General features: G+C 39.6%; 1 long non-coding RNA gene across 1 annotated transcript in view; it reads right to left on the reverse strand.

Annotated features, from left to right (window-relative positions):
- LOC311579355 overlaps nucleotides 1–18,132 on the reverse strand; it is a 30,713-nt gene extending 12,581 nt beyond the window's left edge. The window contains exons 1-2 of the long non-coding RNA XR_014773129.1: nucleotides 18,028–18,132; nucleotides 16,568–16,655 (exon numbers count right to left, since the gene is read on the reverse strand). This is a non-coding gene — a long non-coding RNA (uncharacterized lncRNA). The remainder of the gene's footprint in view (nucleotides 1–16,567; nucleotides 16,656–18,027) is intronic.
- Between the last annotated feature and the right edge of the window lie 1,095 nt (nucleotides 18,133–19,227).

Consider the following 19,227-nt stretch of genomic DNA (forward strand, 5'->3'; position numbering starts at 1 on the left):
AAATGAAATTAAAGAAAAAGGATTAATGCTTAGATATACTATCCAATACTGTTTGTAAATGTGAAAATTCCCAAATGAGAAAGATTGTGTAAAGGAGAGCAGAACAGCACATCCAGGTATACTAGGAAGTATGGCACACAGTAGTAGAAAGTTTGTCCCCCAAACTAAAGATGGAATCTTTCTTAGGCTTTCGGGAAACAAATGGCAAGAAGTTCCAGAATTGCACATTGATGAATGAGAACTGCATATCTATTTCAGAGTGCAAATTCACCCATAACTTCATGGGTGGATTGAGAAGAAACAACTCATTAAAATGGAGAGAGAAAAGTTACTGTGGAATGTTCAGCTCAAAATGAAACATCTAGGGTACATTTCTCCTTCCAAGGTTCAGGGACCATTGGATAGAAGGATGTGGAAAGATTCTCAGTGCCCAAGGTGGTGGATGACTGTGGGAAAACAATGTTTTTTGGATGAGGCAAGGTAGAAGAACCACGTAAACACACAGTAATTATGACAGCATGTGCAAAGCATGTGGAAGCTCATGCTGGACCAAATCACAACATAGGGAGTGGAGGCAAACATGAAGTCTAAAGAGTTTTTGGCAATTAAAAGCTTCTGGGAGAGGTTGAGAGTGTTTAAGTGTATAGCTTCACATACCCAAGAGTATATGGGCAGCACAGTATATGGGCTTGAATTTTATAAAAAAGAGTTACAAAGCCAGGTGGGTAGGGAAGAGTGAGTATATCTGGGAAGAGTTCACAGTGTGGACAGGAATATGATGGAAATACACTGCACAAAATCCTCAAAAGACTAACAAAAATGAAAAGAAATCAGATTAACTCTGAGAGAGTAAAATGTGGGGAATGCCTTTTGTATTCAGAAACAAAGACATCATTAGGATTTAAGACCACAGATTTCAATGCAGCGTGTTACACCAGGGCACCAAGAACTTGACGACTTGATCAGTAACATTTTAATGATAAAAATCAAGGATAAGCAGATGAAGGTGTCACATCATGCCTTGAAGGGTGACAGGAGACTTTCAAATAGAGATGACAATTAGACTAAGGTTTAGAACAGCAATGAACTATTCAAAGGGAAGAGAACCTAACTAGCTCAGAGGGCCAGAGGGTGGTGCAAAGAGTCAAAAGGACAGGGATGGCAAAGTGTGTGAAAGCGTTTGGAAGAGGCAGCATGGTTTAAGAGCAGAGGCAGCAATGTGCCGAAGGAGGCAGGTAAGTGTTGGGAATGCAAAAGCAGCCACAATTTGTCTTCTTTGTTCTGCACTATCCCTTGCTCTTTCTCAGCTTCTTTTCATTCTACTTTGATGCAGAAAGCCAAGTGTTTCAGGAAACTCTGCGTTGATCTCCAGCACTGAATAAACTGGGGCATGGAATCCCAGGGCTGGGGAAGTGGAGGCAAGAAGATCAGAATTTCAAGGGTATTCTCGGCTATAGGGAAAATTTGAGGCCAGCCTGACCTGCATGAGACTCTGACTATAAAAGTTAAAACCAAACTAAAACTAAAGGGAGAAAAAACACTAAGAGAAGAGAGAGCCATGCGGTTTAGCTTTCAGCCACTGTGATCATTTGGGCTGGCACACACCACAGTGCAGATCAAGCAATGGACGTGCAAGGTCAGACTATGACCTTCTGTCAACACGCATCCCTACTCGCGGTCCCCAGCCCCCATAACATTAACAAGAAAATAAGAACGCCTGCCCAGCTGTCTTGCTGGCTGTCACTGGGTAAATTATCTTTTATTAAGGATCTGTAATTGTTCTCCACTGAGCTGTGACCTAAATTTAGTAGTTCTGAGGAGTGAGACCCAGCCAACAGGATTTCCCTGAGAACACGATGAAGTTCCTGTATCAATTCAATTCATTAGCTAGAAAAAGAACAAGCAGCCAGTTCTTTTCCCCCCCTTTCCCATTCTTCAGTGAGCCATTTGTTTGTTTAGTTTGACTACAATTTTTTTTTTCTTGGATCCAGCCTGGCCTTCTGTAAGGACAGCACAGCTCATTCAAACACTTCCTGCAGCATTAGCTCCCAAGGCAGAACCCAAATCACATTAAGTAGATCTTGCTGTTACAAGCCTGTATTTACTTATTGGGGGTTTTCAGCATAAGGAGAAGAAATGTCTTCTTGTGGTCTGGGCAACTTGGGGGTGAAGGGAAGAGGAGTGGACCCCACTTAAATGAATCAGTGAGGGAGGAGAAGAGGGAACAAGAAGGAGAGGGAAATGCAACGTTGGTCCAAAGCTATCACGAAAACTCCAGAGTAGGTAAGGTCATGAGAGGAAAGGCATCCACTAGAGACGTAACTTCCAAACATGGTTTTCTTCCTGACAGCACAACTGAAGACTAAAAAGACGTAAAGTCACGTATTTAAGACACAGTTACTAAAGACCTGTACAAAATTTAAGGCCACATCTTCAGACAACAACCCCAATGTTCCTACACCTCATCATTAATTCTTAGCCTTGACAGTACACACACATACACACACACACACACACACACACACACACACACACACACACACACAAAGAATGTTCAATTTTAACAACACTCAATTTGTTTTTCCTAGCAGCCTTCCAACACAACCAGTTCCCTTGTTTTGTCACCCTAGCTGAAACTTCCTGGTGACCAAGATTTTACTATAAAGATAGCTTATATATCTCTGTGTGAATAGATACAAATGTCCCAACACACCCTTAGACAATTAAATCTTTCTAGAGACATAATGTAGTCTGTAGAGTTTGTGCACATTGTGTGCAAAGCCCTGGGCCCCACACCTAATAGGACATAAAAACAGACACACTCCTGTGCACCAGCAATCTCAACACTCAGAAAGTGGACAGAGGAGCATCAGAAATGAAGGCCATTCTCACTTATGTAACGAGTTCAAGGCCAGCCTAAAATGTATGTGCGAGACCCTTTCATTAAAAAGGAAAGAGAATTTGAATCAGTGTTTAATTGAAAGGTTAAGAAGACACTCATACCCTGACAGTAACTTAGTCACATTAGGCTGTCTCTGATTTCTCAGTAGGGTCCGTAGCAATTTAGTGAAGTAGGCTCAGCTGGTAACATCATCCTTATTGTCTAAGTAAAGAACCTGAGGATTTAAGCCTGGGTCAATGGCAAGGATAGTATTAAGGCCAGAGTCTGTGGCTCCTTTTTGAGTCTACTGAAAGGATGTTCAAGTTTCCTCTTGAGATTCTTAAAGCCCCATGCCCAATGATGACTCAAGAGAGAACTTTGGCATCTGTAGCTGAAACTACTTAAAGAGAAACATCACAATGTCTTGGAAGAAAAGTCTGCCCAAGGTGATTCAAATTTAAAGTCTCCTGGTAAGTTGGTAGTAGTTACATGGATGGGCAGCAGTAGACAACTTATTAATTAATTTTGATGCTTTCAATTCTATAGAAAGCAAGGGTCTTTGGCAGACTATAAAGCCTATTTGTCCACGACCCCTGACAGTTTTCCCAAGCAGTTCGTAAGGCATTGCACATAAAAGCAATTTAATATCTAAAGTGCTTCACAAATTCTACCATCATTTGAATGTTGAGATGTCCAGGGCTCCCTTCCTGACGCCACATGAAATCAGGCATGCTGGTGTGCACCAAGAATCTCAACACTCTGAAAGTGGAGAGAGGAGGGTCAGAAGTGGAGGTCACCCTAATATGGTGATCTTCTGTGTCCAAAGTTACTAACCCAACTGACCTTAGCATATGACTAACAGCAGCTATCCACTGAATTGGTATTGCTTCTACCCAACCCACCTACAAAACAGTTATAGTACTAGTCCCTTTGTGTGTGTGTGTGTGTGTGTGTGTGTGTGTGTGTGTGTGTGTGTGTGTGTGTGTGTGTTTGTGTGTGTTCCTATGGACATAGGCAGAGACTAGAGGTCAGTGAGTGTCCCATTATAGTATCACTCTCTACCTTATCTCCTTGAGAGAGATTTACTCATTGAGCTCAGATGAGACACATTTTCAGCTAGAAGGATTGTCTCTGTGTCCTACCCTCGGCTCTGAGATTCCAGGAAGGTGTAGCCATGTCTGGCTACAGGTGGGGCCTAACAGCTGAACTCAGGTCTTACTTAAGTCTTGTGTTTTCACCCAAGAGACATCTCCCTACAACACCTACTCTTGATTTTTTTTTTTAAAAAGTAAATCTGTATTTGTTTTTAGTTTTCAGTGCTGGCGTTATGAAAAGAAAAGTCATACACAAGTTGGAAAATCTTATCACTGCTCTTGACCACCCATATGAAAGATGTCCAAAATGCAGCTCTTCTAAAGCCGATACACCCTTACCTTGTAGCATAAACAAAGTAACCAGATCGCAACTTTTCGGTTGTTTTGCTGATAGATATAAAATTAGTGCTGTCTAGAACCTATCTTTGACCCTTGCTCATATATAGTACCTACCCACCCTGACTTAGGCCCTGCCTTTTGAGGAACCTCCTGGCCCAGCATGGGTCCCCCCCCCCCCCAGTGTGTCCACATCAACATGAGGCTGCTCTTCCTCTGCCACCTCCCTGGAAGATGCTGTCCTATCACCTGTGGACTTTATTTTATTTTTTTAAAGGAAGGTATATTTAGCTTTGATAGATTCTTGCTCAAAGACAGTATAGTACAGCTTCACTTTGGGTGAAGAGCCAGGCCTTCAGAACTACAAAACAGGAGACACAAACTCACAAACCTTTCTATATGTTGTCATGTGAGTTAGCTGTAAGGGAAATAGATGAGGAAGAACACAAAGCCAGTTCACTCAGTACTGAGGAGGAAGCTGAGAGGGGTGAAACCAGAAGTTCACAGAAGACAGCATGGTTCATTCATAAGAACGTAGCTTCATCAACCCGCTGCCTTTCAGTATCAAGTATAGAATTCTCCAAATTTCCTTAAAAATAATTGAAGATAGGATGTATTTTCATGCAAATTTCCCCAATTATAAAACGTTAATAATTTAATGTTCTTTTGTTTTCTTTGGATTACTACTATCTTTTTACTCCTGTTTTTGGCACAGTTTACTTCCTGCTTGTCAGTTCAAATTGAGTTATAATTATCTGCATGTGCAAGTGCTGGGGGATGAGTGAGAATCAGCAGTAAAGTGAGTGAAGGGTACATGCCACAACCAAATGGACCAAGTTCAGATTTTAGTTTTGACAGTGGCTGACTTTTTAATCCCTTAGCTTCCCTATCTTTCAAATGGGAGCTCTTTGGGGGCAGTGGATATAAGACCTAGTGGAGATAAGTAGGATATAAGCTCCCATCCTTACTGTTACGTTTATCCTTTCACCTAGTTAACAATGCAGTCATTCTGACTCTCCAGTTAATGTTCCTGTTTATCTCCTTGCTTCTGGTTGGAGAACACTGTGCTTATTTGGTTCATCCTGGCCTTGGGAAAGACAAAGCAGCTGGAAATGCATCTCTTGGGACCTACGGTCTTAACCAGGAATGATCTTCACTCAACTTCCTCCAGACTGGAGCCAGCACCTCGATTCACAGATGTGCTGAAGAACTTCCTTCCTGGCTTGTGTCTCCTAAAAGGGGAAACTTCTGCAAGGTCTCCAAAAGGAAGGAAAGGGGACCTTTTTAATTAGCTTTCTCTTTTGAATGACGCCATCACATATCTGATTCATTTCCATGAATTGAAAAAATAAAAGAAAAAGAAGAAGAAGAAGAGAAAGAAGCAGCAGCAGCAGCAGGGTAAGTGGTGCACACCCGATGAGAAATGAGTAAGAACTGTCAGGAGAGGGCATAAGTTAGAAGAAGGCTAAATCTGGAAAAAGGCAGGCATACGATGCTGGCCAGCCATTACAACCATGTACCAGTTGGAAAATAACATACATATCGGAGGAGGGAAGGGGTCTAGTTGTAAGTTTAAAAGCCAGGGACTAGACAAAAGAAAGATGAAATGTGATTCCTATCTTCAGTAATTTTGAATGTTCTGAATGATATTCCTGGACATTTTTATGAGTGGGTCTCCCATGATTTTTCTTGGGTTGGATTGGGTTGGTGCTATTTGCTTTAATTTGAGTTTGTTGTTTTTGTTTTTTGTTTTTAATATAGAACTGAAGTTTGGAAATTAAAAAAAAAGCATTATTATTACCTTGATGTAATAAGACTTCTGGATTTTGATCTGGGAAATTGGTTTTGATTCCAGGCTTAGTTACTGGATGACACCTCATAAAAGTCACTGCTGTAACATGAGCCTCGGTTTCCCTAAACTGAGCAGAATTCATTGTTAGTTTCAAAGTGTTGATTAACTATTCTACAGCTTTGCACACCTTGATTCTGTTGACATTGATTTCATGCTAAGTAAAGTTAATTCAAGTCTGGCAGCAGGGAGAGCAGTTCTGTGGGATAGATGGCTTTCCCATACATTGCCAGCATTGTTAGCTTGTTTCTTGCTGTTTATGTTTTTAATCCTAACACTTTCTTTCCTTCACTTGGGAGATGAATGTGCCCTCTGGGTCAATAGGTGTCACTGTTGAGCAATACAAGTATGTCACCATCACCCCATATTTTTGGTGCTAAAATCCTAGTTGGTCACAGGCACAACCACTGGTCAGTCTTGATATCATCAAGCAACTTAGCTCTTTAATTGCTATACTACTTGCCTTAAAGATGCTCCAAGATAATGCTCTGTCTCTGTCTCTCTGCCTGTCACTCTGTCTCTCTGTCTCTGTCTCTGTCTCTGTCTCTGCCTCTCTGTCTCTGCCTCTGCCTCTCTCTCTCTCTCTCTCTCTCTCTCTCTCTCTCTCTCTCTCTCTCTCTCTCACACACACACACACACACACACACCCCACATCTTTTCCTTAAACTTTTAAACATGAGACATAACCAGAATCCAGATGGTGTACTAAAAGGAAGTAAATAGGAGGAAGAAATGATCACCTTTTCCATTTACAGGAAATGTCTAGAAAAGTTCAGGAAAACATTATTCAGAGAGAGGAAGTTCATTGCTATAATGAAAAGATGTAAGCCATGTGCCTGCATACCCACCAACCAGCTGCTGCTATTATAATTGTTTCAAGATAGGGAAGTCACCATAACAAATTGGAATAAACATGGGGGATATAGTGCACAACTATAAAGATCTCATTTCTAGCTTAGAACATAGACATCTGAGAAATCCCCAGCTATTCCAGAACAATTGAAGGACACATACTCCTGTTAAACAGTTGTGGGCAAAGCATAAGTCTATGGTTTATGCTTTTTTATTTCTAAGTCAACATACTCTGAGAGACATGGAATTACATGGAGTATAACAGCATAGATAGAATGTAATTAGACAGAATAGAACTGGCTGGGATAAAGGGGATAGAGTGGGATTAACGGGATGGGATGGAATGGTATTGGATGCATAGATATGGAATAGGATGAATTGGCTGAGCTGTGCTGGGCTTGTCTGGGATGGATGGGGATTGGATGGGATGAATGACATGGGATGGAATAGAATAGGGTGGAGTGAATGGGATGAGATGGAGTGAATGGGATGAGATGGGATGAATGGGATGAGATGGGATGAGATGGGATGAATGGGATGAGAGGGAATGAATGGGATGAGATGGGATGGGATGAGATGGGATGAATGGGATGAGATGGGATGAATGGGATGAGATGGAATGAATGGGATGAGATGGGATGAATGGGATGAGATGGGATGAATGGGATGAGATGGAGCGAATGGGATGAGATGGAGTGAGTGGGACGGGATGGGATGAATGGGATGAGATGGAGTGAATGGGATGAGATGGAGTGAATGGGATGAGATGGGATGAATGGGATGAGATGGGATGAATGGGATGAGATGGAATGAATGGGATGAGATAGGATGAATGGGATGAGATGGGATGAATGGGATGAGATGGAATGAATGGGATGAGATGGGATGAATGGGATGAATGGGATGAGATGGGATGGGATGGGTATGGATTGGGTGAATAGTACAGTATGGTGTGGTATGGGATGGGATGGATATAGATGGGATGGGATTGATGGGATGGGCTTGGATTGGCTTGGATTAATTAAGACATGGTGTGCAATATACTATAGAGTGTAAAGAGAGTGAATTAAATGGTTAAAATCAATTTAAAGACACAACAGATTTTTTTAAATTATGAAATGGAGTACAAAATTCAATAGAATTAAATGGATTCATTAGATGTTTTGAGATGTATGGAATTGGTGTGTTCAATGGGATGAAATTAACTAGTGGACTCAGGAAACTGTCAGCATATTTGCAGTTTAGATGACTGGGCATCTAGGGATTAAAAAAAAAAGCCTGCTACCTTTCTTGAGTAGTTCTTTAAATTCCCCATAGGTAGGGGCTTGTCTTAAGGCTGTAAATTTTTAATTTTTATATATACATTTATGTTACCACACATATATAAATCAAACCATACACAGCAAAAGAACAATGAAACAATCAGAAACTAAACGTTACATTCATAGTACTTTGGCTATTTGTATTTGGCAACCTTGAAAAAATAAGTTTCTTATCTTGGTGAGTCTAAAAAAAAAAAGAGAGAGATTTTGCTCCACACAAGTCAAGCTCTTTTAGCAATTGTCACCATTTATTTTCTCTGAGAAGCATCTTGAAAGTATCATTTCATATTTACATTGAATATCATGGTATCGTGATACAGATTTTATAGACATGAAAATAAAAGCAGCAAGGTTAAGCTGCCTGTCCAAGGTCACACAGTGGGAGCTGAAGATTAATGGTAAGAATTAAAAATCAGGACGTTCAGCTTGAGTCCCTCGTCATGAAACTACCACACATACTGTTCTCGCCATTACTTCAAGAAGAAATATTCTAGTTTGTATGGGTAAAGTGTTAATCAAAACCCTGTAAACGGAAGCAGATACAGCAGAATATAACAAGGTTCCCAAGGTTGTCAGCTCTTCTGTTACCCTGAACAAAAACAAAGTCATTCACCCTCCCCCACCCAAAATAGGTCCCACTGGTGGGCTGCTGGAACTCACTCATCCCTCCTCATCCCTAAGATTCATTTGTGCAACAGGTATTGCATAGGGTACTTCAGAAAGTGTAGAGAGCACCATCATTCAAATTTTCTTTTAAGCATGAATTTTACTCCACTAAGGTTTCTAAGAGAGTAGATTCAGCTATTCCCAACAAATTATCAATCACTGTGGAAAGAAGGCAATTCAAGAAGGGATATCGAATATGGGATGGGCATCTAGCTACCAGCAGGCCCTGCTATATCTTTTGCTGAAAATTGCCCCATGAGGATACAAATGGTTACCTTGGTGAGGGTCTACTAACTTATGATACTTGGCCAGGCTCTGTGTCACGTGTTCATTCAATGCTGTCTTTTGTTTTTCACATAGCATACCATCTACTCTCCTCCACCCCACCCATTTATTTATTTACTTATTTAATATATTCACTTTATTCTAATCATAGCCCCCTTCCTCCTCTCCTACCAGTCTCCCCTCTCACCTTTTCCCCTTCTCCTCCTCCCCTTCTCCTCAGAAAAGGGGAGCCCCCTCACCACCAACCCACCCCAGCAACATCAAGTCTCATCAGGACTGAGCTCATCTTCTAACCACCGAGGCCAGACAAGGAAGTCCTGCCAGGTGGATGTGATCAAAAGCAGGCAACAGAATTCATGCCATAAACAGCACCCAATTAACTCACTAGCAGATGAAAGATCAAACTGCAAGTTGCCTACACATGTGCAAGGGCCGCAGTTCCAGTCCATGCATACTCCTTGGTTGGTGCTTCTGTCTCCCCAAGCCCTCAAGAATCTACGTTAGTTGACTCTGTTGGTCCTCTTGTGGCATCTGTGTTGCCTCAGGGTCCTTCCATCAGCCCCCCTTCATCCCTACTCTTCCACAGGACTCCCAGAGTTCTGTCTAACACTTGGCTGTGAGTCTCAGCATCTGATTCTATTAGCTGCTTGGTGGGGCCTCTCAGAGGATGGTTATGCTAGGCTCCTGTCTGTAAACATAGCAGATTATTTTTAATGGTGTCAGGAATTGGTTCTCTCCCATGGGATGGGTCTCAAGCTGGGCTATGCAGTGGTTGGACATTCCCTCAGTCTCTATTCTATCTTTATCTCTGCACATCTTGTAGGCAAGGTAAATTTGGGGTGGAAGGTTTTGTAGGTCTATTGGTGTTCCCCTCCCACCACTATAAGTCCACCTCATTAGAAGGTGTCTTCTTCAGTCTCCACAACACCTGCTTCTAGGAGGCTCAACGGTGTTCTCTTTTAAAAAATGGACTGTCATCTTTAGAGCATTTTAAAGTTAGAGGAAATAATTAGCAGATGATATAGGAAGTTTACATATAGCCCTTACAGAGCAGGGGCCTAGAAATGCCCATTACCAACATCCCTTACCAAAACAGTACAGCCGTTAGAAGTGATAAAGTTATATGACATGTTACTATCATACATAATTTTCATTACAGTTCATTGCTAGTGTTGTATGTTCTGTGGGTTTGAACAAATCTATAATGACACATGTCCACATAAATGGTATTAAACAGACCGTTTTCACTAAAAATCCTCTGCCCTCAATATATTGATGCCAACCCTATTTCCTGATCCCCTGACCTTGGAAAGCATTCATCTTTTCATTGTCTTCATAGTTTGATCATTTCAGGAAATCCCTATAGCTGGAATCATGTGGAATATAGCCATTTAGGAATATGGCAATAGGGATGTGTCTTCTTCTCACTAATGATTTTATGCCTTACTCTTTTTCAACACTGAGTAGAGTCTGATATATGATAGTTACAGAATTATTTACCTGGAAAAGGATATCTTGTTTGTTTCCAAGTTTTGGCATTTATGACCTAGCCTGCTATGAACACCTGTGAACAGATGTTTATCATAGCAACTTCTTTGAGTAAACACACACAAAAAAACTACATACACTGAGAATGTGTATAAAAGGATACCAAGAGCCTTCCAGAGTAGCTGCACCATTTGCAACCCCACTAGCAGAGAATGAAATTTCCAGTTGTTCTGCATCTTTGCCCCCATTTGATGTCAGGCCATTCATCCTAATAGGTGTGTGATCATATCTAAACTTATCATGTGTATTTTCCTGATGGGATGTGATATATACAGCTTCTCATATGCTGTCATTTTATATTTTCTTTGATGAGTTTCTGTTATGGCTTTCAGTGGATTTAAAATCCAGTTGTCAGTTTTCTTTTATTATTATTATTATTATTATTAATTTATTCTTGTTACATCTCAATGGTTATCCCATCCCTTGTATCCTCCCATTCCTCCCTCCCTCCCATTTTCCCCTTACTCCCCTCCCCTATGACTGTTCCTGAGGGGGATTTCCTCCCCCTGTATATGCTCATAGGGTATCAAGTCTCTTCTTGGTAACCTGCTGTCCTTCCTCTGAGTGCCACCAGGTCTCCCCCTCCAGGGGACATGGTCAAATGTGTGGCACCAGAGTACGTGAGAAAGTCATATCCCACTCTCCACTAGCAGAAAGACTCAAATGGTATATACTCACTTATATCTGCATACTAGCCCAAGGGGCATGTCCCACGAAAGCCTTCACTTACCAGGAAACTGAGACAGAGGGGAGGACATTTTATTGGGACTCTAGATGAGAGAAGCATGGGAGAATAGCAAAGTAGAAGGATTCAGAGGGTCCTAGCAACCTACAAGTAGAACATTATGATAGGCAGATTTGGGCCAGGGGTCCCGCTCAAACTAAGGCACCAGCCAAAGGACAATGCAGGCAGTAAACTTTCAACCCCTACCCAGATCTAGACAATGGTCAGTTTTCTTATTGTTGAGTCACTTGCATTTTTGAGTAATTGTCTTTTTGTAGCTGTGTCTTTTGTAAACATTTTCTTCTAGTCTTTGATTTGTTTTTCCTCATTCTCACAGCACTGCCTTTCTCATAGGAATGTTTAGTGTTGAGGTATTCCAGCTTTTTCCTTGCTTCTTTCACAGTTGTGCCTTTAGAATTAGGTTTTTAAAAGCCATTATCATACCCAAGATCATCTAAGTTTCTCCTGTGTAATCACCTCGGAGCTTTATTGTTTTGTATTCTAACTATAGTCTACAATCAACTTAAGACTTACATTTTTTTGTGGAAGACTTATCATATGGATCTGGATTATCTTATATTTGTTTGTATGTCACAGTTCAATCACTCTAGCCTCCTTTTTTGAGAAGATGATCTTTGCTTTGTTGAATTTTTTCCTCTTCATCAAAGTTTTCTACTGATATATGGATTTCTGTCTTTCTCGCTTGGCCAAAGTGACCTTTACTAATAGCCACCCTCTTGTTTTATCACAGTTTTCAGTATGTTTTGAAGTTGAATAGATTGGGCCTCCAACTTTGTTGTCTTCCATTTTTATTTTAATCAATTGTATCTTTGCTAGTCTATATATGTATTTATATAAATATTAGAATTAGTTTATGTAAATGTTAGAATTAATTTGTTAATCCACAAAATGAACGGTGGATATTTTTATTGTAATTGAATTGGATCTATAGGTAAAGTTAAAAGAACATATTGACAGCAATGCCTTCGGATCAATGAACAAGAAATGTTCCTTCCTCCCTTTCTCCTTTCCCTTCCTTCCTTCCTTCCTTCCTTCCTTCCTTCCTTCCTTCCTTCCTTCCTGCATGCCTGACTTCTTTCCTTCCTTTTATTTTCTGGTACTGAGGCTTGACTTGGAGCCTCATACATTTTAGAGAGTCTAGAAAATCACTCTACAATTCAGTTGTTTTCCAAGCCTTCTTTACATTTCTGTTGTTTATTTTGAGGCAAGGTCTTACTAAGTTCCTCACTAACCTGTTTGAACTCTTCAGTACTGACAGTCATTGAATTTGTTTTCTTCTTGTCAGAGCCTCCTGAATAGATGAGATAATGGGCTTGCAGCACCAAGACCAAAAAAAAATCCTGATTTCTTTTATTTTGGCTTTGTAGTTTTCCTCACATAGACATTATATATATTTTATACGTTCTGTGCATATATATATATATATACATCTTTTCCTGAATACTAATGTAAATGGTATTGGTTTTAATTTTAATGCCTTTTTCATTCACTGGTATATAAGAAAGTACTTTACTTTTGCGCACTCATCTTGAATCACGAAGGCTTATTATAAATATTTATTGGTTTGGGATTCCTTTATTTATTGCTTATGCTAGATATTCTTCATAGGCAACATCACATTTACAAAGATGCTTTGATTCCCTTCTTTCGAGTCAGTACATGTTTTTGTTCTGTTTTCTTGTGCTATTATACTAGACAAGACATTTAGGAAACGTTAATAGGAAATATGCTTTTCTTGTTGTCATTGATACTATCTTATTTTTTAGTATTTTATTATTTAGTGTATATGTTTTGGAGACGATCTTTATCAAGTACTTTTCTATTTATAATTAAATGCATGTTAATTTCCACAAATTTACTTTTTACATATATTAGTATGATCATATTATTTTCTTCTTACTCTTAGTAATGTAATAGATTATTGTTTTCCAAATATTAAGTCAGAAATTCATACCTGAAAGCAATCACAAGTGGTCATGGTATGTAGTTCTTTCTGTATCTTGTTAGATTTCTTAATATTTTACTGATATGTAGTTCAGACTTTTACATATGTATTCATAACAGACACTGAACTTTCGTGTGTATGTTTGTGTGTGTGTGTGTGTGTGTGTGTGTGTGTGTGTGTGTGTGTGTACACATGTGCTTCTGAACTGTATACCTCAAAGTGTATCTCGGGATGGTTTTTCTCCCCTTTAAGTAGTACAAGAAGATTAAAGTGGTCTGGGGTCCAGTATTTCTTTTCCCAGGTGAGCTACATTCTAATAAAACTCAATCAGGCCAAGCTCTGGTTAAACATCCCCTCCTGACTGAGAACAAAAGTTCTGTAGGTGTCTTTTCTCCTCCCTCACCACAGGCACAGGGAAAGCTCCCTCTGCCCTTCCTTATGAGACCTTGTTACAGAAGAAGGAAACAGAACTCAGGGTGCATGTATCACTTTTGCCACATCTTCTAAGAAACCTCCCTTGGCCTTTCCACCCCAGCTTCTCTCACTTTGTCAATTCTAAATTCAGCTTTCCCTACCCTGGTGCTGTTTTCCATGGGGGCTTCAGCTCACAGGGTTCTGTTTCTGCCATTTGTATCTTTCCATCAGTTGTCTTCAATGTGAGAAGCAATAATCCCGTTATGCCCTTCTCATGTGGATTTAAAAATATGTAACAATGTTATTTTGTTGATATCTTTTTTTGTAGGTAGGTTGAAGTGGTAACTTTTGAGCTTCCTACGTGTAACCAGAAATGAGAAGTTCCCAGTATTATCTTTAAAGTCCTAATAAAAGCCCATGAGGTAGGTACAACTTTCATCATTTCACAGGTAGAGAAACCGAGGTTCCAAGAAATATAGTGCTAGCCACATAATTACTAAATACAGATGCAAGGTTCAAGTCAGCCTAACTTTAAGCAGTACACTTGAACATTAGGAAAAATGGCAGCCTTTTCACATTTTATAAGTCTAAAGCAGCCTAAGTAGGAGCATCTAGAAATAGGGCTGTAGTAAAAATCATTAAATGGTTTTGCTAGAAGGCAGACTGTGGAAAGGAATACTTAGATAGAAAATGGTGAGCTTCATAAAGAAAAAGTCAAAAACCACCAGGACATCAAAGAGATGTATCATCTCTTCCTGGAACTAGTTCATCATCTTCTGAGGGCCCCACCCTAAAGACCACATTTGACTTCCTCCTGTACCAGCTTCTGTACAAGCAATTTGACACTTCTCTTCCCTCTCTAAGCCTTGATGGAGGTGTTTTCAGGCCTAATAAGTATAATCAAGACATGACAAGTAGGTTAATTCTTTGATCCTGATAATTCAATGCTTCCAAAATGTGTCTGCAATATCAGGCTTATTCCATTTTCATGTCACTGTAGTCCAAGCCAAAACCTTCTCACGCTGATATCTGCAGACATTTCCAAAGTGCTATAGTCCTTTCCCAATCCATGCTCCATCCTACAGCTAAAATGAGCTTTCTATACCATGAATCTTCTCATCTCTTTTCATTATGTAATAGCCTAGTTCTATTACTTTTATTAAAAATCCAAATATTTAAAAAGAAGGATCTTCAATGTGTCTATAAGAGGCACCATGGTGAGTCATAAAACATACAATTATAAGGAGGGGAGATGAGTAGATAATTAAGAATTTATAGTGGCTATATCATACACAAACACATACACTATTACATACATATATACATACATACACACATATATAAATACATATAGAAACACTATGTGACCATGTAGTGACCTATGTCAGTAAATAAGATTTCTACTCACCCTGTGCTCTGATTTGACCTTCTAAGCATTTTGACTTTTTGATCTTCTTAATAGCTTACTCAGTATTACTATCAGAAACCTACTCAAATGCACTTTCTTACTTAGAAAAGCATCGAAGAAGACTACTCAATATTTCTTCTCCCATACAACTTTTGTTTCCTGAATTGGCCCCCATAGGCTAAGAAGAGAGAATCTATCTAAACTCTTCTTTTCACTACAGTCCACTGACTTCCTTTTGGTTCCTTACTCAGTTCAAACACACTCCCACCTTCAAGTCTTCATCATTGTGACCCTTACTTCGAATGCTCTTCCTCCAGATGCATCCCACATCTTCCTCTATAGTTTCATTCAGGTCTTAGCTCAAATGTCACTTTAATAAGCACAGCATCCCTTGTCATGCTACCAAATGGTTTACCTATTCACTATTCTTTTTATTTAATTTCCCTCCATATGTCCTTCCATTTGGTGTAGAGGTTACCTAAGAAATATATTATACTTATAAATAAATGTCTATCAACTCTTAAAAGGCCATAGATTCATGAGCAAAAGTTATTCAACATTGTGTCCCTTGTGAATACTAGAATCCAGTTTATAAAGGATACTATAAGATGCTTAATAAACATTTAAAATTACAGAATAAGTAGAATAATAAATGAATGCATCACTGGGTAGCACATTGACCACTAGATAGAGGTTTTAAAAGGTATAGTGAAAGAGTCTACAAGTGTGTGGCAGGGTTATTTTCTACCTCATCTTGGAAGAACAAATTAAAATTCTAGTTTCGAGTAGTCTAAGAGTAGATTCTGTGAAGGAAAATCTGAAAGAGTTTAGAGATCTTTCTTAGGTTTAAAAGAGAACTGCAGATAGACCTTTAAGATGGTTTAGGTATAACTCATTCCTCCTTCTTTGAAAATCATCTTTATACAGTCTTTAGTGCAGTCAAGTAGCTCCATACAGTTCCATGAGAGCAGTCTACTCTGGAAATGGCCATGTTCATTGTATGCATGGACATTTCCAAGTTTGACTTGATTTTATTGGAAGATTTGACTGAAGTCATCAGGGTTTCTGTTGGTTCAAGAGGAAAGTGCATGAGTCTACTACAGAGCCTTTGCGTACCCCCAAGATGCTTTATCATGACTTACGTTCAGCTCTGATGCTACATTTTGCTGATCCACCTGAAATGCAAATTGGAAGAACTGCTTCACTCCAGATGCTGCCTTACCTGCAACTCTGTAAGACGCTGATGACTAATGGTGTTAGTGATGACATCAAGTTCCGAGAGATTGAATCGGAGATGTATTGATATTAAACTGGAAAATAAATGGACGGTGGAGGGGCTATTATTCAAATGTCAAAAAAAATACAAAAATAAGATGATGTGTTTGCTATGTGTGGAAGAAGAGCATGGTGAGAGGCACAGAAAGGTGGGCCCTGTGGGTCCAGCCCTGTATTTGTCACTGGCAGATTGTGGCATTTTGAGAAGTCAGTTAAGACTTATGGGCCTCTTTGGTTTAAAAGATATTATTGTTTTCTATATTATTCTCAAACATCAACAAAAAGTTTAATAAAGGAAACATCTGTACTAGTACTTCTTGAAGTACATTTCCTACACATTCCTTCTCATTAATCCCATAAAGATCAAATTATTAATCTAATTCTGGAAAGATGGAAGAAGAAACTCTTCCGGTCAGGAGCCTCTTCAGTTCACACACCTGGGGAAGTGTTTGTGGTATTGTGGTGACCTAACCACTCAGCGTTCTTCTTTAGAACTCTCTTGTGCAGAGGCCCAGGTTTGAGGAAGCATAATCTGTGTGGAAAATAAGTCAACACTCTCTATATATGGCCAAAGGCATCAAAATATCTCTCAATGTGGTATGCTTGTAAGGAATGTTCCTATTACATGTAGTAGTAGAAGTACTACATGTAGCAGGACTGACTCCTACTACATTTATGTGGCTCTATATGAACAAGGAACACAATTTAGAAAAATGGGAGGATTACAGCATCTGTGTTTTCCTAAACTGCATTACTGCTTTTAAAATTGTCAAGTGAAGTTACAGAGCCCATCCAGAAAGACTGGGAGGCTGTATCAATCCTGTTCCCAAATTTCACCATCAAACCACAGAAGGCAAATAGAAAGAGTAGAAGAGACAGTAACACACAAATACAGAAAACTCAGTTCTGGAGGGACTGCTACCAAAAAAATAATGGAAACAAGAGGGGAAAGATATGGGTTATCCCCTCCCGATCACTCATGGAGGTAGGGCCAAGGTAAGACAGTCAAGTTCATGGAGTTAACCATTCAAAGAATCATGGATTGTCAGATTCATGTAGTGACAGAGTGAATTATTGTTGCTAGGATGCTCCAACTTATATGTCTCACACTTTGATCCTCATCCTGACAACTTAGTCCCTGTCCTAAAGTCAAACAAATTTGGTTAGCAAGTTCTTCCTGATAAAGGTATAGGCAGGAGAGAAGTAGAGACCTGGATCTCTCTATAGTCCTAGTGATGAATCTGCCCAGTGTCTTCCATGAACCATTTCCCTGTACTCAAGGTTCTCAGACTTTTCTGTGTGTCAGAATGACCTTGGGATCGAGTTAAGTCCTTTCTGTTGTCGGAGTCCAGAGAAAGGCCTAAGACTTAGAATTTCTAACACTCTCCCAGATGCTGTTGATTTTACCATAATAAATAGTGGGGACTGGAAATGGTGGTCCTTGTGTCCATTGTAGTCATAGTAATGGACTCAGTTCTGCCAGTCAGTACTCCTTAAGGACCGCAAAATTCTTCAGAGAACAGGACATCTGTAGAAGTCATTGAAGTAGAACCATAAGACCCTGAAGAAGAGAAACAAACACAGTCCTATGGGTTTTCATAGAAGTTCTGGCAGAATCTAAGATCCAGAACCCAAGGCAAGGGCTGATTACAAAAAAATTCTGTTGATTTCTGTCCACTTCCTTCCAATTTATTTTCCTTCAATTTCTAGCCATTCTATCCTCCACATGAACCTAATCATCCCATGGTGGACTTAAAGCTAATCTTTGAGGCATCTCTGTATGCATGTGTGTCACCTCTGCTTATGTATGTATAAGTTTTTGCTGGTTAAATTACGTATGCAAAATGAAAGTTGTGGGGACAGGAATTTACAGAACACATAACAAGAGTTTTAATGAGTTTAATCTTGATTTTTAGTTTGTTTATGAATGCTTTGAATCTTTCACCAACTTTAAAAGTAAAAATATGTCTCACTCAATGACCTTGTTAATGCTAGCTTAAAGTTTAAATAAAAATGTTATTTATCAATAAGAGTACCATCACTTGAGAGGAGGTCCCTATTTCTGTCTGTGCAAGCTGCAGTAGTTTTCTCACCTTTGCTCCATGAGTACCTTTCCTTCTTGTTCCTCTCAAGATTTCTCTCTACATAGTTTCCTTTATGTTGATGTGATAAAAACCATTCTGAACAAAAGCAACTTAAGGAAGGAATGGTTCACTTAAACTTACATGTCATCACTAGAGGAAGTCAGAGCAATAACTCAAGAAGAAACTTGAAGTAGAAAATGTAGAGGAATGCTGCTTTCTGACTCACTCAACAGATTCCTTCTTAGCCAGCTTTCTTATATAGCCCATGTCCATCTACCTAGGGAATAATGCTGCCTATAGTGGGCTGGGTCCTCCTACACTAATTAACAAACATGACAATCCCTCAAAGAAATGCCCAACGTGAATCTTACATGAGTAATTCCTCAAGAGAGAGCCCTTTCTCAGGGAACTCTGGGCTGTATGAAATTGACAATTAAAGCTAATTAGGACATAGGGGAAGTGATGAGTATTGCTACAAAGCATTAACAGAAGTTTTGGTCAGAATTCTAATAAGTCACCTTAG

The sequence above is a fragment of the Acomys minous genome (genome assembly GCF_964271855.1).
Source record: "Acomys minous genome assembly, chromosome: 12".
Lineage (NCBI taxonomy): Eukaryota > Metazoa > Chordata > Mammalia > Rodentia > Muridae > Acomys > Acomys minous.